Source organism: Hyperolius riggenbachi, chromosome 3 (genome assembly GCF_040937935.1).
Source record: "Hyperolius riggenbachi isolate aHypRig1 chromosome 3, aHypRig1.pri, whole genome shotgun sequence".
Lineage (NCBI taxonomy): Eukaryota > Metazoa > Chordata > Amphibia > Anura > Hyperoliidae > Hyperolius > Hyperolius riggenbachi.
In genome coordinates, this window is record NC_090648.1 from 237,741,942 (window position 1) to 237,763,482 (window position 21,541).

At 40.0% G+C, this 21,541-nt stretch overlaps 1 protein-coding gene across 4 annotated transcripts in view; it reads right to left on the reverse strand.

Annotated features, from left to right (window-relative positions):
* Positions 1–21,541, reverse strand: part of PLXNA4 (plexin A4) — a 910,299-nt gene that overhangs the window by 648,910 nt on the left and 239,848 nt on the right. The window contains exon 5 of one of the 4 annotated variants that reach the window (XM_068276022.1): positions 17,390–17,424. The exons of the other annotated variants lie outside the window; for them this stretch is intronic. The gene's annotated coding sequence lies outside the window, so the exon portion shown is untranslated. Of the gene's footprint in view, positions 1–17,389; positions 17,425–21,541 lie in introns of those variants that run through there. 4 annotated transcript variants of the gene reach the window in all.

The window sequence follows — 21,541 nt, forward strand, 5'->3', positions numbered from 1 at the left end:
CCCAGTCAGCCTTGCTAGCTAGTGCAGAAGGAAGAAGCAGAAGCAGAAGTGCCCTCTCGTAGCTCCCTCAGCCTTTAATACTGACTAGGAAAGAGTTAAATATGACATCATCTTCGCCACCCCCTAGACCAGATTATTGGTGGACCCACTCGTGGTGTCATCATACACACCTACTTGATTAATAATCAATGAGGCATTTGGCCTATATGCAGGACCGTGGATGTTTAGTAAACATGGCCAATGTTTTCTGTTCCTGTGGTTGAGGTCAGAGTAGTCCGATGGCCTTCTTTTAGGAACATGTTCTCAGTATCTGCGTGTATCCTCTGCTACACGCAGACCCTGAGATGCCTCTGCCTGCATCACAAAACCTCTATTTATTTTAAAGGCATACACTGCGGACAAGCCTTTTACAAAAAACTCAGGCCAAGTAACTGAGGCCTACTTAAATTAAAACACTGATATTCTAGGCTATGAGCTACATGAGCTTGCTGATTGTCTGAAAAAAAGTACCATATTGCTTTAGTCCACTATCAAAATAAACTTTCTGGTGTATTAATGAGAAACAGGGACTTAAGCCTAGTTTACACTATACGCATTACTGTGTGCATTTTGGCAATACGTATGGTGTGCGACACACAAGAACATCAGAAACGCACAAATTGCACTGTCTGATGTTCACACTTAATGCAGCAGTGCTATTGGCCATCGCACTGCTACATGCATTTTTGCCAAAACGCAATGCTGACCCACTCACTGTAGTGAGTGGGATCAGCAATGCAACGACAATGTAGATGGTGTGCATTGCATTCTGATCACACAGCCATATGAGTTTGCTAGTGTGAACGAGGCCACAAGGAGCTAATTTCTGTACCAGAAGCAAGAATGGCATCTTCATTTTTCTGCCACATGTCACAGCATACACACCATTTCCCCTTAAAGCTTTCCCTGATCCAGGAGGAAGGATAGATATGGGGTAACTAAGTAAAGACCAGCTTTGTACTGATGGCACTAGAAGGCCAGTGCATTTCTAAAACAAAAACAAACATTCCCCCTAACCACTAACAGAAACTGTATTATGTGTTTATTTACTTCAACCAACTTATTTGACAAAAGTTACGACTGAACAAATTATAAGGCACAAGACATAAGGACTACTGTATTGCAGAAATCTGATGACATTTACATGGTCTGCTAGAATTACAGTTACACCCATGAATCAAGCTGGAACATCAAGTTTTGCCAAACTACAGAAAAAGTAAATTCATTAAGTTCTCTTAAGGAATGATAGCAAATGATGACATCTTAAGAACCGGAAAGTTAGAATTATGTATACTTTGCAACTATTAAGATTGCAAAGTGCTGTATGAACACAGAGGAACTGTTTTTCTAAGGGCTTTATATGCTATATACTGTACAAATGTGCCACCTTAAAACACAAGGTGCTTGCAAATATTTAGCTTTATGCAAAAAGGAACTCATGGGATTACATCACTACTGCTCAGTAAGTGAATATTACTGTCATTCCTTTATGTCCCTAAAAAGCCAAGCATATCCAGAGCAGCCAGCTTACAGCCTGACTATAGTCTATAAATGTTACTGAGCCATACTAATCCAATTTGCATACAGCTGTAAAGACCATCAAGAGTGCCCTGGTTTTGTTTTTGTTTTGTTGTTTTGTAAGATTTTCAATTAATTCAATGTTTTTCATGTAAACAAGCATACATACTACCATTACACTGTATGGATAGATTTAGGGTAAGGTTAGGTCAGGGGAGGGCAATTTTGAGACTATTAAGCCGCATCTACACACGTAGATGCGGCCGCGATGCTCCTTATCAATCGAGCCGCTGATGCGGCTCGATTTATAAGATCCAACAGGACGGATCTCCGCACTGCCGATTCCCTGCTCGCTCCCCGCGAGGGGACAATGACAGGGAATCGAGCGGAAGATAAGCGGCACCGCCGGGGATGAGCGGGGAATCGAATGCTGAGTGGGGACGCGGCGGGCACGCGGAAGAGGCGATCCAGCGGCTAATCAAGCCGCCGGATCGCAGCCTCATCTAAGCGTGTAGATGAGGCTTTAGACTTTGAATTATAACTTGGCATCCAGAAACTGGTGCCAAAGAATTACAAATGCTTTTTATTGTGGCAGTCAGACCATTAAAGCAATTTTAACAACTGCAATTTGTGTGAGCCTGTTCAAAAAGATTATGAAACAGTTTTTAAAATCACAAGGGATAAATTTAAAGTAAAAATAACTCTTGAAACCTTTTCCTCTGCAGCAAATAAAGTGAGATGATAACACGTGATAATTTCATTTGATTTGCCACTTTACATATCTGCTAAGCCATATCTCTGCTTGAAGCATCAGGGCCTCCAAATGTCTTCTGCTTCTTTTGAAAAAGGTTTTAAACGGGGAAGAGTTAATGCCCAGCTTTATAACCTGCTGCTCATTTTATAAAACATCCTGGAAGAAAATGCAGAATTTTGCTCTAAACTTTCATTGCTTTTGCAGGAGCACAAAATCAATCTTACATCTGGATATCACATCTTGAAAAGCAAATTTTTTTCTTAAAACCCCAGGCTATATAATCCCTTCCTTTCCAAGACTGCAGTCTGAAGCCCCAGCAGTAGACAGCTCGCTAAAGCATTTGCGCGACTGGCACAACAAAACCCAAAAGGGATTTCTGATTGTTGAGCTAATTGTTGAAAATACAATGAGAAAAAATGATAATCACAGAGAAACAGATTCATTAAAAAGACTGTTCATAGGAATTTCAGTACCAGTCAGTAAGAAAAAGCAATCCTCTGCTAAAAATCATGTCCTGCTTGTAAATGAGGTTCATTTAGCATTCAATATATTTCTCCAGTTTTTATTAGTAGAAGGAAGTGGAGAGCTGGTTACAGTGTATTGTTATGTATACATTTAAAGCAGGCCTCCATCATGTAAAAGAGTTAAGCTGCCCATTAACTGCACAGTTCCACAGCTAGTCAATGGAAATTGGCCAATAATGTGAACGACCGATCGTTTCCAATCGATTACCGTGGCAATCCAAAAACCACTGATTGACAGCGGGAGTGTACTGGTAATGAATACCATTAGGATTGTCCATTAATGTATTGAATTTTGACATATTCTCAGCTGATTAAATCATCTTGATGGAATCTGGGGGTCATCCATTGCCCGAACATAGCCAATAGATTACTTTTTAGTCAATTTTGGACATTTTCAACAAAATCATGGGTGGGGCAGAGGCAGAGGTGGAGTAGGAAGGGATGGTCCATAGCGTTATACTGCATCAAGCAGTACAACGCTAGAGGTTCGTTCAAGTTTCTCCTAAAATCTATCAAACTGAGTTTATTGGATGGAGTAAGAATTCATCTCTGTCTGATTAAATTCCATTTAGATCGGGATCAATCAGCTTGGTTTATCGGGCCAAAAGCAACTGGTGTGTGACTAGCTCTGGTAACTATGCCAAGTTTTTAGTTCTGTATCTAATGGGGAGGGAGCATCATACTCCCTCTCCCTGACATATTTGGTACAGAGAAAGTAAACATACAAATGTTTCCACCAGCACAAGAATTAGGATTAAATCTCTTAATGGATGTTAAAAAAAGGTCATCCATTTCAGATTGGGGCTCTTGATAATTTAGATGCAAAAAGTAAATGTCCAGCTAAACTGGCATATTCTTCCTTTAGGCTGCTTACACACCAAGACGTTACAGGCGCACGTTAGTGCGCCTGTAACGCTCCCCCAACGCACAGCAATGTAACACAAGTGGGCTGTTCACACAGCCCACGTTGTGTTACATGTAACGCTGCACGTTCTCCGCAAAGTGCAGCATGCTACGGCGTTGGAGCGGCTATAGCCGCGTTAGACTGTTTGCACATGCGCAGTGGGGGGCGGAGAGGAGGCGGGGAGAGCCAGCTACAGTAGACGCGCACATGGCTACTTAATATTCACTGCACTGGCGGGCGCTGATTGGCCGGCGGGACCACGTGATGCGGAGTGTCTCGCTCCGCATCACGTGGACCCGCTGGCCAATCAGCGCCACTCTGGGAGACATTATAGGAATCGAGCCGCCTAACGCGGCTCACTCTACCGTCGGCTCTTGCAGCACCATACGTTGTGTTAGGTGCACGTTATGCGACCTTAACGTAGCACCTAACGCAACGTCTTGGTGTAAAAGTAGCCTAAGCGTAATGGATAATGAATAAAATTCAACATTGAAAAAAAAATTCTATCATGGTCAAAACTGCTTAGGAATCAAAAGACAACAAGAAGTAGTGAAGCTCTGAATATTTTGAATGTTTGTAAATGGTTATCAAAAGTAGTATGTCCATTTTCCACAAAATGCAACAACTCACAGGCAATAAAAGGCGAGGACTACTATACTGACACTCCGTTTTAACATCAGGAGGATTATATGCTTTTATATAAACACTATATAAATGATCTGCTATTAAGTCAATTCTTTCCTTGTAGCTCCTCCATGTCAAGGGCAGGGGAGTAAATAGAGGCATTTGAAAGCTAACACTCTCCAACCGCTCAATCATTCATGTTGGCGGCACCAACAAGGGTAAAAAAGGTTTAAAAATTGAGGAGGAGTAGTTACTTACCTTCTCCAAGTAAACAAGTATATAATTCAAAAGTGGTTTATTTGGGAACAGGACCTTTCCAAAGTTAAGACTCAGGTCATATAATAGTGTCAGAATACAATACAATGGTCACCATAGGGCCTCCCTTTTTTTACTGCCCAATCACAATGTGGCAGAGGGGTGTGGTTGAGCTTACAACATCCCTCCCAATCAGAATGTTACAGAGGGGCAAGGCTGAACTGACACTTATTCCGCTTTCTGTAAAGGAAAATATAGGGTTGTGTTACATCTGACAGTGGCAGGGAGTCTGGAGGATACAGCTCTATGGGAGTTGCACTATTATGTGTTCACTACTAGAATCAGCAGTAGTCAGACGACCACTGCAAGATTAAATGATTTGTCATGACTTAAAGGACACCTGAAGCGAAAATAAACGAATGAAATAAAACAATTGTATCTATCTTCCTTCTCCTAAACATGACTTAAGATATTCCACGGTTTTATTTTGTTTAAATCTACTTTTTAAGTTTTAACCGTTGTATTGTTTTTGCTCAATGATACATTCATTGAAGTATGCCAGAGCTAAAAACTATCAACTGTTGACCCCTTTTATCTCTTTCCTGCTCTCAGAAGCCATTTTCTGCTAGGAAAGTGTTCTATAGTTGGAATTTCTTATCAGTGAGGGTCACACGGTAGTCACTTCCTGTCTGAGTCAGGACTGAGTCAGCCACTTACATACCTGATATTTAACTCTTTCAGGCAGAGAAATAAAAAAAGAAACAGCATAGTTATGTGTGTGCTAGGCACTGTACATACACATGTTTATCTCATCACGTCACATGTCACTTCGGGTATCCTTTAAGACCTAATTCATAAGTTATCCAACTAGCCAGAAAGCAAGGAAATATTGCTTAAATAGTTTACGTAATGTAATTTTGTCTTCTTAAACCAGAAGGTATTTATGTTCTGGGTCCCCATGAGCTGTCTGGATATTTTATGGAGAGAGGGCTTTAAAGCTAAGTTTAACACACTGGCCATTTGAGACAAAAAGCATAAGAACTCCTCCAAGAACAGTAGCAAATAAAGTTAACAGATGTACATTAAATGAATTCAGCTTCCTTTACTCCAGCTAACATGGCCAGAAAACATCTGTAATACAGTTATCAGTCTCACAGTTTCTCTAATCACAGTTTCTAATGCTACTAGAAAACAATTCACAGTTTGTACTGCCGCAGAAATCTGTTTCATTCTCTTGGTTTCTCTAGAGAGATTCAGAGCAGGGTCCTTATCCATTTTCACCATGCCAGAAACAATACAGAGTAGGTGAAAATACACTGTTTTCTAATGTACTGAAAAGCACAGCAAAATTAGGTGTTTGGTGAACAGCACTCTAGGACGAAAATTAATTTTCAGGAAAAAACATGAAATGTTGTCAAAACTAATCAGATCATGCACTTGATTTAATGTGATGGTTAGAGGTTTCTTTTGCTGGTTGTGGGGACTTTGAGACATTTCAGACTTTCTGGGGAAACTTTTTTTTTTATTGGTGATGCAGTCACTTTCCAGTGATGATTGGGCAATGCCGGTGGACAACAATTAAATGATGCTGTTTTGTAGACTTGCCCAGCTTACGTCTATGCAGCTGATTTCTAAAGCTGGAAAACACTGGATAACCTGGATGCTATTTAATTACCTTTCACCAATCATCACTATATTATGACATGACCCAGGAAAAGGTTACAAACATTTTAGACTTAATAGCATACTGTAATAAAAAAAATTGATATTAAGTCTGTTGGATCACTTAGGTTCCCCCATGCTCTCTATCGTTCTCCAGTTTTGGTAGACCACAAATTTCTCGGCATGCTCAGAAAGCAACCAACCAAAGGCAAGTTCATAATTTCACCAACATACACCACGTTATAAAAGCTGCAACAGATAAAGGTGAGTGACAACAGTGAGAGGCAAAGATGCTCTACTACTGTCCTCCAGCCTCAAGGTCTTACAATCTAGATAGTCTATGGGTATATATTACCATAAAAGCATATTCACAATGAGATTGTAAAAATTTCAGAAAAACAGCACAATTTTTTTGGCTGCTGCCCGTGTTATATAAATAAAGGCTAGTAATGATAAAAGTTGTTAATTCTAATTCAGTTTAAACTCACTGTAAGGTTAAAGCAAGCCTTCAGGCAAAAAAAAAGCCAGTTCCAGGAGGTTGTTTTCCATTTTTGTTTTGAATAGTGTGGAAAGAGTGGTGAAAACGTTTGGTGGTTTTCACCCCGGTCTGTGTCCCGTTTGTACAGATTTTTGCTCACTTCCTGCCCTGGGATCTCTATGGAGCTCTGTGGCTTTAATATGCCAACTGGAGTCTTTGTTAGATACATTTCACAGGTAAGTACACAGAAAAAAAAAAACAATCGAAAAGAGGCTTACACCTTGTATCACACTATTCTAATCTAAATAAATTTACCTTGGATCTGGAATATAAAAGGCTGCTATGAAGAGATACCTTCATACAAACTTACCTATGGTAACAGTCTCCTGCTGCTTGATCCAGCAATTCCCCCACACCCACTGATAGCCATGACTGGGGCAGCAGCCAGAGGTGGAGAGTGCAGCAGTGATAGTGGTGGAGACCCTGCACTTGTCAGTAGGGAAAAGTGCCATCAGATCAAGCAGCAGGGGAACTGTCCATGCCAGGACTACCAAAGATGAGGCAAATGCAAATGTTTCTTTCTTTTTTATATTCTACTTTAACTCTGCCTTAACTTACGAGCTTTTGAATAATGAAACTAAACAATGCTGTGAGACTGGTCAATATTCACTCATGGCAATTTTACACTGTAAACGTTAACAAAAATTGGATTTTCTGTAGAGGTCATAAGTGTGATATGCATTCCAATTTTAATCAGTTCATTTACCAAACAAAATAAAACAGCAAGCGGAGAAAACACTGTACACAGAGGTATGGCGATGTATTTTTAAGAGGCACAGTATACATTTGAAAGGCGCTAGCAGAGCCAAAGAAAAAATTCCAAAGCATTTCTGTTATTTTGCTATGCAAGAGGGACATAGGAACTGTGCTGCTGATAAGAACAATAGAGAATAGAGTGCTATTAATCATAAGAAGTAGGTCTGAAGATGTGCACTGCAGTGGTGGAATCAAGTGCTGCACCTGCACAGCATCTGATAAACAAGTCAGGCTGCAGATGTAATTGTAATAGCAATCTAAAGACAAGCAGCAAATAAAGAAACATACATACACATCGGAGCATGTTGACATCATTCTGAAAAGTTATTTCATCTATGCTATGTTTCAGACTGAATGATTAGAACCATGGATATGAGACTACAACATACAGGTGTCACTGAATTTCTGGTGGAAGAGGGTAGCCCAACTTAGGAATTTCATAAGGGTCACTTCTTGTCTTAAATGCAATTTCTCCTTCCTGAAAAAAATATTCACCTGACCCAATTGCTAATGTTTGCTACAGTGTCTCCATAAACATTCTTCAGCCAATGATGGATTTCTTCAAGTATGTAACACTTTCACCAAAAAATCAAATGCAGCCATTTGTTTTGGTCAAGACCCATGGTTTAAATCACATAATCTGGAAACTAAAGCATACATTATTATGGTAAAGACACCACTACACCATTGCATATGTAAATGCACAGTCACTCTAAAACTTACAGACAATAAGGCATTACACAGAACCCTCTTCTCCACGTAACACAGTGTTGCTTAAAGCAGAGCTCCCCAACCCTGTCCTCAACGCCCACCAATAGTACATGATTTGCAGGAAACCACAAACTTGCACTGGTGAGGTAATCAGTGTCTCAGCAGAGCTGATTAACTACCTCTGTGGATTTCCACAAAACATGCACTGTTGGTGGGCCTCGAGGACTGGGTTGGCGAACACCTGCTTAACGGACACCTGAAGTGAGAGGGATATAGATAAATATTTATTTCCTCTTAAACAATTTAAATTGCCTGCTGAAACTCTGCCTTTAATACTTTTAGCATAGACCCTGAACACACAAGCAGATCAAATGTTTCTGACAAAACTCTGACAAGATTGGCTGCATGCTTGTTTCAGGTGTGTTTCATACACTACTGCAGCCACAGAAATAAGCAGGATACCAGGCAACTGGTATTGTTTAAAAGGAAATCCATATGTCAGCCTCCATATCTCTCTCACTTCAGGTGTTCTTTAAAAAAATAATAAAGCAAGACACTAGACAATACAAGTTTATCTGATATACATTCACCACTGACTCCTCAAGTGCCTTATTAAACCTCACTTCCTGAAGAAAGGATATTTAACCGATTGCATTCCCTTCAGTCACTTTCCAAGCTCTACTTCCACAGAATCACCTGGTATTAAGTTTACTCACTACCTCACCTTAGGTTTCCCCCTCTATACCTTAAAGCGGTTTGAAACCCTGACATAATATTCAATAAAAACATGTTTTCCTACTTTTTATATGCCATACGGTTATCATATTTGCATTTATGCATAAGTATTATTATACCTTTAGATATTATAGGTTCCCAAAAGTACAGTTTTTTGCTTTGTGAGCTGACTTTGCATTTTATTAATAACTGGTTTTATTCATTATTTAGTGAAGGCAGACATGCTTTGACTCTCTGTCTGTGTGTGGAGCTGCTTCTCCACAGTCAGAGAATGTGTCACATTCCTCACTTGATACATTTAAGTAAACACAAGATAACATATTCTACAACGTCAGATGCATCCACATTTCACTACACTGAACTTTCAAGCTCTGTGTGTAACTCTTCGAATGCTGGTCTAGTAAAAAAACAAAATGCTGGTTGCATTTAATATGCTGTAAATAATGTTTTAGAGCAAAGATAAAATGGTGGGTTATATTCCACTTTAAGACTGTAAACTTGCAAGGGAAGTGTTGTCTTCTTGATTGCTTCTTACAACTGCTGTAGATTTTGTGAGACTACACTTTCTGTAATAGTTACTTTCACATGTATGTTGTACACCACCTTTGCACTATGCACCCATTTATTTACCTTGTACAGCACCACAGAAGAGGAGGATGTAATATAAATCAGTAAAAAGTAATAATAATAATAGTTTAGACTGTATGGAGCATCATGTTTTCCCCGATATGCAGCAATGTTTATCTGCTTTCATAGATCTAAGGGAGAATGACAAGTTCCTTCAACCTCACTTGTTTTTCTTTAACAGCAGCATATGCAGGATTTGATGTGGTTATGGCAAGCAATATGACTGTTGGTGTCATCAATATGATGTGAAAATAGGCCCTCACTGATGCACTGAGAGCTTACTTGTGAGAGCTGCGCTCTCCCAGGTTGTTACCTTCCATTTCAGTAGCCTAGAACTGGGGAATAGGGTGCAGAGAATGGCAGACAACTGTAAGATGTTGTAAAGAGCAGCCATACACGCGCCTGTGTCCTTAGCACCCTAACATAGTGATAGTACAGGTTGGAAGACCCGACATTCATACATGAGGCTATTTCTCACTTTCACTCCATATACAGTATACCCTTCTCTGACTTTACTAAAATATTTTACATTCAGAAAATATAGTAGTAATAATAATACATTTAAGCAAATCATGTTGGCATTCAAAGCATGGACCACATGCCTTGTTAGGCCAGCAGTCTGGTGGAGCAGACCATAGAGAAGAAATGATCTCATGTAATAAAACGGTTAGTGCCCTCAAGACATACAAAATTCATGGCGCACCACATTGGTTTTGCAAACCACTAGCAGTTCTAATGTATCAGGTTTTCTCTTTCCTTCCCCTCTCAGCTCACACATATATTGTTGGTCCCCTGTGATACATTTTGATTGGGATGTAGACCAGGCACAGTAGTGCTTAAATTGTACTCTCAATGTAATAAGAGAATAAAGCCACATTTTATGCTAAAGCGTGAGAGTTGTGTGAGAGACGGGCCACACTGACTCACGCTGGACCTGAATATGAAATGACGCTAAAAAGCAGCATGAGATTCATAGCAGGAAGCATTGCTGCAATTCCTCTTTGCATCTAGTAGCTTGCATACCTTAGTTATAATTACAGCAGTAAATACAAAAAAAAAATTTTTTTTCAATCATGAACAAATATCATACAATACTGACCTTAAACCTGAAGCTTAAATGCCCTCCTTTTCTCGACATCTTGTTGATCAGAGGGGCCAAATGTAGCCCAGTGATCGTACAATTTTTATAAACAATTCTAAAGAAAGATCAATGTGTTCAATTGGAAATAATCAATTGGTCATGAATAGGAATGTTCTTTTGTTTTCAATATCAAAAAGAAATACGGTAATCGTATTTGTCACATGCAGAAGAATCACTCCTAACTCATGAGCTGTAAATTTGGATAATTAGACAAATATTTGCCAAAATCACAACCACTTGCAGACTGAAGCAGAAAGGTAGTTTTTAATAGTTTTAGTTTACGTCTAAAAATCTCAAAGGCTGAAGAACATGAGTGATCCTGCAAACAAGACCTTCATTTAAAAAAAAAAATGTCTGTCAATAAGTGGGAAAAATATGTCCCTTCAGTCATACCAGACCAGAGTGGGGCGAGAGTTAGGGCTCATTTCCATTTGGGGTGATTTGCTGCATTACCTCACATGTGAATTTGGATGTGGTATGCTTTGTTTAGTGCCATGTTAAATTGTAAGCTTATTGTTCCATCACCGATCCTGTATGTGCCAAAACCAATTCCGGGCAAAATCTGATTCTGAAAGTAGCCTACTGAAATCAATAGACTGTCTTTTGCTTCACATGTGGGGGAAAAATGGACGGTATGCCCCAAAGAAAATTGTGTCACGTATGAAAATCCCTATTACTAATGCATGACACGGCTAGAGGGATTCGGATGCGTTCTTGCGCCACAGCAAGTGGTGGTGTGCAGCACAATGGAAGTGGGCCCTTACTGAAATCTCTTGCAACTGCCATTGTGTACATCATATAATAATATATCCAGCCTAGTAGATGAGATTGCTTGATCAGTCAATTTCTATGGCAGTTCCACAACAAAATTGTATGGCTTGTTATGCCAAAGATTTCTGTGGTATGGCTTTGATATTTGATAAGTACCAAAAGGTTCCTGCTTTTGTGGATTATAGAGCATGCTGCAGAATAAATGAGTTTGTACAGCTTTCTCTGTGTAGAGATGCAGACAGGCCAACAGCACCAAGCCCCATCACACCGGCCAGCTCAGAAGAGATGGTTCATTTAATTCTTATTGCTTTTAATAAGAAGGAAGGCACACGTTCCATTTAGTGGATCAGAATGATCAATCCTGCCATAATTCCAATCCCATAATTAATTGCATAATTGATATTAACAATGGACAAAAGGGTTAACATATGCTTGGTGAAGAGTTTTGGCACTGCTACAGAGTGTGCCAGCTGGCAGCTGTGAATTTTTTTCAGCATTAATCCTACAATTGGTGCTAGATATGCTATTTAATGTTCAGGCATGTAAGGTCAAGAAGGCTAAAATGATGTTGAGAGCATCAAATGAAACATGAATTCCCTATAAAGGGTATGTTTGCATGACACTTCCAGTGAATCATTGTCCCAAAATGTGACAAGTGTACAGCTGGCCTCATGTAAACAGTTTACAGACAAAACTGTGCACAATTCATCAGACCTCAAGTACGTTGGTTAGACGATCAGGTTTCTTCATTGACTATCAAACCCTTACTGGAAAGCTATTGCTGGTAGATGTTTGGTTAATAAGAACTTAAGTTTACTCCTGTGAACTTCCAAATATTGGTAAAATAAACAATACATGCTATATAATCACATTCTGCTGCAAAAAAATCTCTAGAAATAAACAAAGTATGATACTGAACTTGAGAAGAAACTGTGGAGAAAGAGGCCTAAAACTTCTCCATTACAAGGCTCCAAATTGATCCTTCTTTGGGAGGACAGTCCCTCTTTAGGAATGATGCACAGATCTATGGCAATGTTTGTATTTTTCTACAAAAATAATGTGTTTGACTCTAAACTTTAATCCATCCTTTAAAGTGAAAGATTTTATTTTCAAATGTCAAGATGAGGGAAATCTACATCATTCAGGAGTAGGTTGTAGTAGAGGCATGATTAGATGTGTGGCAGGGGCATACGGTGTCCTCATTTCTTATTTCAAAAAGTTGGGAAGTATTCCTCCAAGCACACATACACACTTCTCAAACATGGGATCATCAGATTCCATCAGCTATTTACAAAGCTGGTGGTCACATGACTGACTGGTGCTTTCCTTCCAACTTCAGTTGTGCATGGCATACACTATGTAGTGGCAAACTACTCCCATCACCCAACCTAATAATAATATGTCATTATTATTTTATGTGTCACCTACAATAAGGAGTTAGAAAAAATGATTTATTTTTTTGTCATGAATACAGATTTAGAGGGAGGCTGTTTTGCCTTTTCTGCTTGCTGCCTGAAATTCTGCTTTAACAAAAATCAGACTGCACTACTCTGACCCCTTAAGAGCCATAGCATTTTTTTCTATCTTCTGAGACCACTGTTATTAGCTCACAGTGATCACAGAATCAGAAGCCAATGAAATTGGCTATTGGCCAATGCACAGGACTCAGCAGTTATTAGACAGCTGAGCGTAGGGACAACGGGGTGGCGATAGCAGCAGGAGCACGTGCAGAAAGGCCATTGAAATCTTCTTCCTGGCAAAGATCAGAGTCTCTAAACAGGTGGCAGATTTCAAATAACTGCATAACCAGATACAGAAAACCTTTTGTAACAAAAATGTAAAAAAAAATAATAATTAAACAATGAATGTCATATTTTTCCATTCAGCGATTTAGGTCATGCATATGGGCCAGGACTTTTGACTTCACTGGTTTATGCCATTTATGGTAGCCATCAAAAGACAAGTGTAAAACTGCAGAGGCCTCTGTCGCAGTCTGGGGTTAGTTGTGGGAGCTTAGACTAGTTGTTATGAGAAACTTCGTATTTACCTGTGGAAAGACAGTGGTACTCGTGTTGCAAATAATCTTTAGACCCAATATCGCACAGCAATACTTAACACGTTTTATTACTTTATCTTCCTGTGTACACTAGCTATACTAGACAGTTTACAAAGATTCTAGTAGATAATATGTTTGCATAGAATACAATATGGAAATGTAGTTCTAGATGCAGCATAAAAATATTGGTCCAAATTCCTTTAAAATTGCTCTATTATTCTCCAAACGGCCTACTTAGATGTGCGACTTCACGGCATGCAGGCACGTGATTCAGACAGCTGTAGTATGTTGAAAGCAAGTCCCAGAATGTAGGTGAAGCTGGCAAGGATGAATGTGTTTACTCTGCAGCAAACAAGAAGCAGATTTCTTTGTTTTCCTGCAGGAAATGTGACTCTGTCCATTCATTTATCTCGCATCCTCGGGGACTCAGCCATCAGGGCCCCAGGTTGCTTTAGAGACCTTTTAACAGTTTCTACCTGTCTCAGTGCCCATTTAGCTGCAGGGCCATTGCTGATGCCATGACAATCTGCCCATTTACAGAAACACAGCTTGATTATACGAATTAAAGTTATGTTGAGAGACGGACACAAAGTAATACATCACAGACTGGAACATAAATAATCAGAATGCTTCAGAGGTCTAGACAAGCAAGCAGTTTCCCACAGCTTAGTTTCAGCAAAGGTTAGCTAATCTGCCATAAGGTGCTAGGAAAGACATTACATATGGCAGGATAAAATAGAAAGCCAAAGTATTATTATTATTATTATTATAAGAAATATTACACATTCAAAATTCATCTTTCAATATTCCAACTTCAGCAACTGAAATCCAACTGGTTGCTTTTCACAATTGCTATGCTTTTCACTATTAGAGGTCTGAATAAAGAGAGGTAGGTACCCTACAAATGAGGCTATTATTATGAACTGAAATCATTGCGTTGGTAATATAAGTTGTTCACGTACAGCAGAACTCACAGAGAAGCATGTCACTATTGTGTACAGCTGATAGATTTGTAAGGCTCTGATTTGCTGTGGTCACTTCCTGCTTAGCATGATATAACCAGCAAATCAAAACCTTTAAAAATCGATCAGCTGACCAAGGAAAGAGATTGCATGTGTTTCCATGAGCTCTGCTAACAAGAAACTGTATTTTTTTAATTAAAATCAAATGCAATCGCGCTACAAGATCACAGTCCCATTAGATGTAGAAAACTTCCAGATGACTTCAGGACAGTTCATCCCTGACCACTGTGTCAAACACTTAAAAGACAAAAAAGAATTCCGTGGGGTAGTACTGTAGAGCTCAGACTTCCCCTTCACCAGTAATCAATATACACCAATATGGATTCCACGCCTTTTTCAGGCACCAAGTGAGTGATAGGCACCCCACCAATTAGCCCACACTCACCCAGTTAACCTCTTAAGCAAGAGGTATATATAAGCGCTCAGGGGGAATCAATACGTCTGGTTCAGTAATCAGCCTCATCTCTGGAAGGGGGTCCGTTACAGACCTCAATCGAATCCAAACACTAGGGCTTAAATAAGTTGTATATAGTGAAGTACAGTTTAATAAAATCAAACATCAGATGTAGGCAAGCGTATAACAAGTGGTGTTCCCGGGACACCGCTCCCGATGCATCCGCCTGTGCAGGTGCCATAGACAAATCCCACTCCTCGCACCTCTCAAGGCACCGCCCTACACGTTTCGATCCGGAAGTCTCATCAGGGGCTACTGATTGGTTTGCGATAACCCTTAAAAATCCCCTTCTCAAGCTTTATTGGTTAAAATTTGATTTTATGTTTCTAAAGTTTTTAAGTGACTTTTTATTATTGCGCTCCACTAATTGAGACAGTTTTTCTTATCCCAAGCTCGGTTTAATTCAACGCTGTATTTTTTTATTGCTGCTAGAAATCTATATGTCTGATATAGTCATAAGATTACAAGTGATTCAAATCTGATTATTACAGAAAGTACAGGATTATTATGTGAACGTACAGATACACAACATATCGTGTAGGCTTTTCCTGTTTTGTTAGTTAGTTCTGATGGCTGTCACCTTATCCCTTTATAGCCAGAGCTTCACGGCCTTCTGTGATTAATTAGTCTCAAGGAATCGATTTGCAAAGCTGCAATGCAACACAGAAATAATAGCACATTTCACAACAACGTATTTATGCAAGTGAATAGCTTTAATGATTGCAGGATCAGAACTTAGTTGTTGATTACCAATTTCACTAGAAATTGAAACAGAATCTGTGATCATCATATTTAGGGCTGGTTCTAATGGCTCATTTTGCCAATGCCAAACTGATTTCTGCTACCAAGCAGAATAGCGTATATATGGCATTGGTTCCCATAAATCAATCGTCATGTTCTAGGACCCCAGCAATAACCATGTGAACATGGCCATAAGACGTAGTGATCAGCTTACTGCCATTTATATATATCACCAAATTGCTTGAATGCCAAATGCTACAATGAAGAACAATGGTCTGCCACAATAGCCGTTTTAAAAGGAAGTGGTATATGGATACAAAACGCTGGGCCGCCTACCCTTACTTTTTTGTAGTGAAATATTTAACACTACAGCTGGCGATCTGTTAATCTGTTAATCCATCCACCAGCAGTTTTGGTTAATTACTGTATGGCAATCAAAGCAAAAATCACTACTGTAATAAGTCTGATCCGTCTCTTATAAAAGTGGAGTAATAAAATTAATTTAAAAAAAGTGGAGAAGGAAATAAATTGTTTTGCTCTTTTCCACCTTTATAATGTGCATAGGCCCCTGTACATCAGGCTTTAAAGGGACGGGTGGCATGTCTAATAGCTTTGAGTGTGTTGATTCTGTAACTTTATCTTTCCCGCAATTAATATTAATCTTGTGTTTCTGGGAGACATTTAGTTTTCATAACACGGTATCTATTTTTAGCAGAGCAGACTGTACCTTTCTCCCTTATTCCCAGATCACCAACAATCTTTCCAAATATAGACCTAACAGAAGTTAGCAGCTGAGGGTCTCTGAGGATAGCAGTCATGGCTCATGACACTGGCTTAAACACAGGGCATTTTTCCAATAGTCTGGCAGATCATTAAACGTCACTGACATTTTGGATGGACAGCTGGTAGTAGGCAGGAAAGAATGTGTGCATCCTCTAGGACATTGTATACCTACACAAAGGTGCCTACTACACTTAATGACCTTTTTGTTTACATTTTTTTAAGTGTAACTAAAAAAAGAAGGAGATATAAACTGTTATTTTTTATCTCTTAAAGAAAATCTGAACTGAAAATTAAAAGTCAAAATAAACATACACAAGTCATACTTACCTCCTTTGTAGTCTACTCCTCAATCTCTTTTTCCTCTCCTGCGTCCTGTTTGTCCACTGTGATCAATGGAATTCTTTGCCCTCCATTTAGAAAATGACCATTACACCATAACAGCTTCCTGGTCATCACACAGTTAAACTGTAACGTCGCCCACTTGAGCCATAGGGAAACATGGACACATCAGTTCTCCTCTCAGTTGTAACTGACAGCAACTGATATATTTCAGTTCTGACAAAATGTTGTCAGAACTGGAAGGGATCATTGTCAGAAGAAAATGGTGAGTTTCTGAGAGGAACTGATGGCAAGGTAGCTATGTAATGTTCATTTCAAGTTACATCATGTGTTTATTTTAAATAATTTTACTCAGCACAGGTTCCCTTTAACAAAAGAAGTCAACATTTGTCCTACCTAAGAAACAGCTACATTTCATTGTACGACTGTGTGTTTGCTGTTACTGACGGAGGAAAGTGTGGGCGCACTGTCTAGGGAAAACCAGAGATATCAATGGACACAAAATCCAAGCTTCTGCAAACAGCTTTCAAACAGGTATTTTAGGGTACAAGCAAGGAATAAAGTCAAGGTGCCCACTAATCATACTATCCTGAGTGTACAATCTTACCAAATGTACGTAGTAGAAGGGTAAAATCGGTGAATATACTTTGAAGGGATACTTTAGGTAGACCCTCATACTATTTTGAAATGGTAAGATCGTACAATCAAGATTGCATTATTAGTGGGCACCTTCAGCATAAAACAAACGTAATACTTAATTTCTGCACATTAAATCAAACCTTTGTTAATAATTGCAAAGTTCCAGCTGCTATAATTTTATTAGATAAACGGAATGTGAGGAGGCAGAGTGGCTGGCTTACTGAAGAAGATAAGCAATGATATCTCACTGTGTTATTTTTTTATATAGTGCCAACATCTCTGTAGTGCTGTGCATTGTACAAAATAAATATTGGGGAACATAGATACATTGGAAGTTCAAAACGCTGTACAATCAGGACATCCAACAATACAGGCACAAATACATACATAGGCCTCAATTCATTAAGCTTTATCAAACACTTTATCAAACGTTTGATTATTTACCCTATTAGTAAAATCTAATTTTGAATTCACTAAGGTGTTATAGATTTATCAAATGTTTAATTAATAAAATGTTCAATAAATCTATAACACCTTAGTGAATTCAAAATTAGATTTTACGCATGAGGTAAATTATCAAACGTTTGATAAAGTGTTTGATAAAGCTTAGTGAATTGAGGCCTATAGTTGATGTTTGGTTTAAGACAATGCTATAATTGGTACACATTCATATGATAGATTACAGCAAAATAAGGAACAAGAGAAGGCCCCTGCCCTTGCGAGCTTATAATGTAGAGGGTACTGGGTGGAGAAACTAGGGAAGGAGACACTGGAGTTAGAGATGAGGCAGTGAACCTCCACTACACCTACTTCAAATAGGGTGTTTAAATACATCTGTACAGATTTCACCTCCCTTCCCTTTCTCAGTGTCTCAGTCACTAGGATAGGCAGATAGGCAAGGGGAAATTTACTCTCCCAGAGCCTGCATAGAATTAAGAATCTATCAAATGTCCTAATATTTATTTATCTGCAGGACCAGAGTAAGAGTGTGTTTTACAGCGCGATTCCAAGGTTTCCAACTTCCTGCATTCGTGTTTGCAATTATTCGGATGAGGAAGAATACATTTTAATTGCGAAAGCATGTGTCATGCAGGAAAAAAAAAAAGCAGATAGCTGTTTAATTTAAAACCACAGGGAAAAATGTGAACATGGAACATGAATGATGTTCAATTCCTGAGTGGGCCATTGACTGTAATGGCCATTGTGGCAGTGCGTGTTTTTTCCCATGCGCTGTAATACATGCCCGACACTAATAAGTGTGTTCTCTGCTTAATTAACCACTTGAGGACCCACCCTTTACCCCCCCTTAAGGACCAGCGCTGTTTTAGGTGATCTGTGCTGGGTGGGCTGTGCAGCCCCCAGCACAGATCAGGGTGCAGGCAGAGCGACCAGATCGCCCCCCTTTTTTCCCTACTAGGGGGATGATGTGCTGGGGGGGTCTGATCGCTCCTGCCTGATGGGTTTTGCGGGGGGGGGCACCTCAAAGCCCCCCTCCGCGGCGACATTCTCCCCCTCCCTCTCCTATCTGTCTCCTCTGGGGATCGGGGTTGCACAGGACGCTATCCGTCCTGTGCCGCCAGTGACAGGCTGTCCCCTGTCACATGGCGGCGATCCCCGGCCGCTGATTGGCCGGGGATCGCCGATCTGCCTTACGGCGCTGCTGCGCAGCAGCGCCGTACAATGTAAACAAAGCGGATTATTTCCGCTTGTGTTTACATTTAGCCTGCGAGCCGCCATCGGCGGCCCGCAGGCTATTCACGGAGCCCCCCGCCGTGAATTGACAGGAAGCAGCCGCTCGCGCGAGCGGCTGCTTCCTGATTAATCAGCCTGCAGCTGGTGACGCAATACTGCGTCGCTGGTCCTGCAGCTGCCACTTTGCCGACGTGCGGTATGAGTGCGCGGTCGGCAAGTGGTTAATCAATCTCAGCCTCCAGAAGGGAGGCATGGTCTCAGCTGTAATCTGAAGCAGCTATGTGTCTTGCCATAACTATCAAACATGGGGTTCGCATGGTGGTGGAAAAACTAAGCTGTGACCTGAAGCCACCACATCGGGGAGAACACAAGATATTATTTGGAATACTTTAATGCCAAAAATAAAAATTCTACAGGAAAAAAAAAAATGTATGGATGCATTAAAGAGGACACATCTATTTAAAACATATAATGCATCAATAAAATGGGACCATTAATCGTTTGTTGACCCCTCATGTCCCTTTGGTGGGTATTTTACCTGATGAAGTGGGTAACAAATAATCAGAAAGCTTTCCTATGGCATTCTTTCTTTCGTGCTAGAAGGAAAATAACACAGATTTCCCCTACTGTTCCCAAGAAGGTCCTTGCTTTAAGTGACCAAGTATTGCTGCATTGTCAAACAGCGCAAGTATTGCTGCATTGCCAAACAGCGTATTGTAACACATTTGAGATCACTGGATATTCTCAGCCCATTTAAGGTTTAGAGAATTACTCATAAAATCTGTAATGGATGGTGTATTGATTTGTTAAAAGGTTGCCACTTACGGTCCAATTGTTAGCAAAGAATAATTTGAGCAATCAGATAATTGTAATTGGTTGGTAGAAATTAAACTCCATTGGTGTCCTCAATCAACTGACAAAGACTCTACAAAAATCGTTCAACAGCAATTTTGTCTATCAGAAAAAAAGGTTTTCCTAATTGGTTGTAATGGATAGGAAGTACAAATTGGTTAATTGATGGTGTCAATCAATGGATTATGATATTTTATTTCCAATTGCATTTATCAGAATGTTCAAACGATTCTTTCCTACAATTGGACCATTAGTGGCTGGCTTGGGGTGGGTGAGGTTGGATTTGTCCCAATGTGGTGCATGGAGTTGGGTTAAAGGAATACTATCGATGTATGCATTTATTTTTAAATGCTGTATGTTGTAGCACACATTAGGACAAGTACTAGGAGCAATTTGATTCCTCACACAGCTGTTCCTCTCAGCTGTAAAATCCTCCGTCAGTTTTGGCCGTCAGTGTTTGATACAAATGTATCTATATGCTGACTGCTCCCAGAGGGCTAAGCCCATGTCTGCACAGGGGAGTTGCTATCAACTCCTCAGTTTCTAGTTTAATTATCACCTTGCTGAAAGAATCTTATTGATATGGTGGTAAGGGGTTAAAGATTCTAGCAATGTGTGTTTATTATCTTTGCTTCTCTTGACTGATAAAGATACTAATAATGCTAATTGTAAACAGTGGTCTGCCCCTCTCAGCAGCTTGTAAAGTGGATGCAGCCTGGAGTGAATCACCTCAAGCAGCAGCCAGACTGAGTGTAAACACAGACTATTGTTTATAGCTAGTTATATTCCAGCAATATTACAGCTCATTTAGTTACCTGTTACCACCTCAGATCAGCCTATTTCTCCTCATGTCTCCTGCATGCTGTGAGTGACACAGTGAAATATATTTGTGAGCTGTGTGGCAGAGTAACCAAGCAGCTCAGGGTGACCCAAACTACTATGAGCTGTGTGAGAAATGAATTTTTAAGCAGGGATAGTGAGAGAGAGACCTGGGTGAATAAATAAAGTGCCCCTAGCACTAGTGGTAATGTGTACACTAATATACAGTATTAAAAAAAAAAGTCGTTTCAATCGATAGTACTCCTTTAAGGGTAGGAACACACTAGGCAGAATCGCATATGCGTTTTCCATAGTACATAGTGGAAAACGCATATGCGATTCTGCCTAGTGTGTTCCTACCCTAAGGCTACGTACACACTAAGACGTTGCGTTTTAGGGGACGTTATGGTCGCATAACGTGCCCCTAACGCAACGCATGGTGGTGCGGGAGAGGACATTAGAGTGAGCCGCGTTAGGCGGCTCTATCCGCATAAGGTCTCCCAGAGTGGCGCTGATTGGCCACTCTGGGAGAGACACTCCGCATCACATGGTCCCGCCGGCCAATCAGCGGCCGCCAGCGCAGTG